The 4,492-nt window shown below is 38.7% G+C and overlaps 1 pseudogene; it reads left to right on the top strand.

The window, feature by feature from the left end:
- Nucleotides 1-328: 328 nt before the first annotated feature.
- LOC125812242 (actin-51-like) lies at nt 329-4,069 on the top strand (annotated as a pseudogene).
- Nucleotides 4,070-4,492: the final 423 nt, after the last annotated feature.

Below are 4,492 nucleotides of genomic sequence, written 5' to 3'. Positions count from 1 at the left end.
CATCCTGAAATAGGAGTTATTATTGTTTGAAGTTGAACAAAAACTCACTTTAATTTACTTAAAATTTTCCAGATTTCCTTATACTTTCCAAACATTACTATTTCCAAATTTTAAACTTCTTTCTAGTTCTTTTTAGTTGCGAGATGTTACAAGGTTCGTCTCCATAAAGGTATGTTTGATTGTCAATCAAATTTGATTCGTCTCCGTTTCACTTGAATTTATGTGCTTGTTTATTCTTAGCTAAATTTTGGGCTTTTGAGTACTTTTAGTTTTAGATTGGGTATGATGATTTCATGTGGTTTTCTTCTGATGCGAATGTTGTTGAACCATGAAAGGGGGTTCAATTCAATCTCGCCGAAAATCCCAAAAGTCGGGTATGGAGATGGTAGAGTGTAGACAGACATTACCCCTACCTCTAAGGGCTATTTTCCAAAGTGTAGTTGGTCGTCCTCGTCGTCATACTGGCATCATGGATGGATATGGAGGAAAAGATGTCTATATTGGTGATGATGTTTTGTCTGAAAGTGGTATTTTGTTTCTGAAATATCCCATTGAACGTGGCATAGTAAGAATGGAGAAACTCTGGCATCACAACATTTTACAATGAACTTCGTGTTGCACCCGAGGAGCCTCCCATTCTTCTATCCGAGGCACCACTTATCCCCAAGACAAATAGAGAGAAAATGACTCAAAACCTCTTTGAGACATCCAATGTTCCAATCATGTATGTCGCAAGCCAAGCCGTTCTTTCTCTTTTTGCTAATGGTCGTACAACTGGTAAGAAGCAGATTGGAATGCCTGATTCTCTAATATTTTAGTCAGTCATACTGATTTCGTTTGTTGTTTTTCAACGAGGTATTATTCTTGATTCTAGTGATGGTATGACCCACACTGTCCCTATCTATGAGGGACATGTACTTCCCCATGCTATCTCACGGATAATTCTTGGTGGTTGTGATCTTACACAGTATCTCATCAAGATTCTCATGGAAGGTCCATACATATTTAACAATTACAGAAGTGATACGCCTCATCATATGAAGGAGACGATTGCTTATGTTGCACTGGAATTTGAACAGGAGATTGACAAGGCAAAAAATTGCTCAAAATAATTTGAGAAGGGCTATGAGCTTCCTGATGAAAAAGTCATAAATATTGGTGCTGAGACGTTCTGTTGCCCTGAAGTCCTCCTCAAGCCATCATCCGTTGGAATCAAAGCGACAGGAATTCATGAAAAAGCCTACAACTCAATCATGAGATGTAATGTTGATATTAGGAAAGAGTTATTTGCAAGCATTGTGCTTAGCGATGGCTCAACTATGTTTCATGGCATAGCAAAATGTATGAGCAAGGAAATTAGTGCTCTTTCTCCGAGCCACATGAAGATCGAGGTGGTTCAACCACCTGAGAGGAAGTACAACACCTGGATAAGATGATCAATTATAGCTTCCCTTAGTACTTTCCAAAAAGTTAGTTTCTTTTTTGCTTTCTTTTACTAATCGATCAGTCATTCAATTGATAAATATTTTGTTGTAAATGTGAGTCTTGTTGAATACCTTCTACTTATTGTGCAGATGTGGATTGGATACCGAAGGCCGAGTATGCTGAAAGTGGTCCTGTGTTAGTTCACAGGATGCGATCGTGGTTTGATAACTTAAATACACTCCCTAGTTAAATTCAAGCAAATGAATGTATTTCGATTTCAGGTTTTGGTATGAAAAGGGGAAATTTTATGTTTTTTCTAATTGGCTTGTAATTGCATTTTTTAATATAGCTTTCATTATGTTATAAAAGGCTTGCCTAAGTTATTCAATTTGCAATAGTTGATATGAAAGAATGGCATTATAAATGGTTTGAAAGTAACTAATGTGCAAGTACTTCAAATACCAGAGAGGACTCAGTTAGATCCTGAGTGCCTGACAATGTATTTGGCGAGCGAATTTTGGATTTGAATATGATGGTCTCGAGTTCTGAATTCTACCACAACCTACTATGTCTATTGGGTTCGATATCTATTAGTATTTGATTTATTTCGTGAAATTTTTATTCTTATACAATGGTCTGAGCCAAAGTTACTACGGATGAACCCATAACTTATGTACTACATATGCCTCTGTCTTTGATAATTTCTTATGTTCCTTGATGTTTTGATGATCTCCTCACAAGTGCAGGGACCTGGTCCTCTGCAGAGTATGAATACTCGTCCAGTGGTCAAAGTGTTATACACCTGGAAAGTTATCTGCGTCAGAAAGTTGGTGAAACTGTTGAATACTCCACCAATCAGAAGCGACGAGATTGCTTGTTCATTGGATAATAACTTTTCGTGTCTAAATATATCCAAGGAAAAACAACAAACTAATTCATTCATTCAAAAGGAGAGAGCCAGCACGTATTCTCAATGCAAGACTGCAAGGGACCTAGTCCCTGCAAGACTGCGATGTGAAAGGACGACACGACAGCTGTCAAAAAAGCTGTCACTTCTGATGTGGTAGGTGCACGTCCTTCCAGAGAGGCAAGCTCTCAGCCAATGGGCGATCCCAAGGAATTTGTGTTCATTTTGATATAATCTCTTAACACAAAACTCAAATTCAAGATTTTGGCAAACAAAAACTCACAAGGTTAAAAGGAAAAAGCCATATTCAAGGTAAAACAATACTCACAATCAACAAAAGGACCTGATAAAGTGCTGAAGCATCTTTGTTAAGTTTGAGGTTTTTGTCTATCATTTTATAGGTTTTTGCATCTTGAAAATTCTCAAGTATACAAGCAAAGACTATCTTGGTGAAGTATTCTCAGACAAGCACAATAAGGACCTGATCGAGCTGCAAGCGTCAGAGTGTGTCTTAGGAGTTTTACTTTCGTGCTTATATTGTAAATTTGTTCCTAATCTATAAAGGATTCAGATTCTTGTGTTCGTTGTAAAAGTCTAAGTCAGTTGAGGCTAACTGATTTAGTGGGCAACATTGTTTGCTGCTTAGTCAAATTCTAAGTCATCTAGGAGCTAGTTGATTTAGTGGGCGGTGTGGTATGCGTTTAGCAAAGTCTAAGTAATCCAGGGGTGATAGCTTAATGGGCAGTGTTGTATTTGCTCTGGCTCATCTAAGTAATAGGAGGTATTGCTTAGTGTGGAGATTAGCAGGCTAATCTCATTTTGTAAATTGTCTTTTACTTTTTCTTGGAAAAGATTAGTGAAAGCGGTTTGAAAAGTCCTGGCAGGCCAGTTCGTGGTTTTACTCCATTGAGCAAGGAGGTTTCCACGTAAAGTTATTATGCAATCTTTACTTTCAGCACTTTGTTTATTTTCTGTTATTGTAACTGTGATGAGGACCTGGTCCCATCTAGACCAGTGGACGCATACATTTCAACAAGTGGTATCAGAGCTTATCTTTTCAAATTGGTTAACACCAAGAAAAGAAAAGATCCAGAAGGAATGGTTGCTCCACCTAATATAGAAGAAGGTCAGTCTTCCACCAGGCCACCGCGTTTTAATGGACAATACTATGGCTGGTGGAAGAATCGAATGCACGACTACATCAATGCTGAGGACTCTGAGTTGTGGGACATTATCCTTGATGGACCATATATTCCTACAAATGAGGTGAATGATAGGGAGCTTACCACTACTGTTGTCAAAACCAGAAAAGACTACAATGAGGCAGATAGGAAAAATATTGAAAAGAACTACAAGGCAAAGAAGATTCAGGTGTGTGGAATTGGAGCAGACTAATACAACAGAATTTATGCTTGTGAATCAGCCAAAGAGATATGGGACTGTCTCCAAACAGCCATTGAGGGAACACAACGAGTAAAAGAGTCTAAGGTCGATATGCTTACGACTCAATACGAGAATTTTTGTATGAAGGAATGTGAAACTATCTTTGAAATGAACTCAAGATTCACCTCTATTACCAACGAGCTTAGATGTCTGGGTGAGCCTATTCCCGTTAGCAAGCAAATTCGCAAGATCCTCAAAGTGCTTCCTAAATCTTGGGAAAGCAAGGTGGATACCATAACAAAAGCCAAAGATCTAATGACTCTTTCCATGGATGAACTGATTGGGAATCTTTAGACCTACGAGATGAACAAGAAACAAGGGACGACTGTGAAAGAAGGAAAAGTCTATTACTTTGAAAACGTCTCAAGGTGAGGTGACTGAGGAGGAGGAGAATGAAATGGTGTATGTCACTAAAAGATTTCATAAGATCATCAAGAAGCATAGAGGCTTCCAAAAGAAAACCTCTGCTAGCAGAACTGCTACTGCAAATGATCTTTGCCATAAATATGGCAAGCCTGGTCACTTCATGAGGGACTGCCCAGTCAAAAGCAGGAAACTCATAACACCAGACCGCGCAAGAGAGACCTGGTCCCAGACCATGCTCGGATGAAGGTCCATGCTGATCAGTTGGTGAGAAAAGCCTTTGTTGTATGGGGAGATAATTCAAGTAAGTCAGAAGAAGATGCAGAAAGTTATGAAGATGTTTCAATGATGGCT

This window comes from Solanum verrucosum, unplaced genomic scaffold, assembly GCF_900185275.1.
Source record: "Solanum verrucosum unplaced genomic scaffold, falcon-dt-bn FXZP01000115.1, whole genome shotgun sequence".
Taxonomy (NCBI): domain Eukaryota; kingdom Viridiplantae; phylum Streptophyta; class Magnoliopsida; order Solanales; family Solanaceae; genus Solanum; species Solanum verrucosum.
The sequence above is the reverse complement of the archived record's forward strand: the minus strand, read 5'-3'. Positions and strand labels throughout refer to the sequence as shown.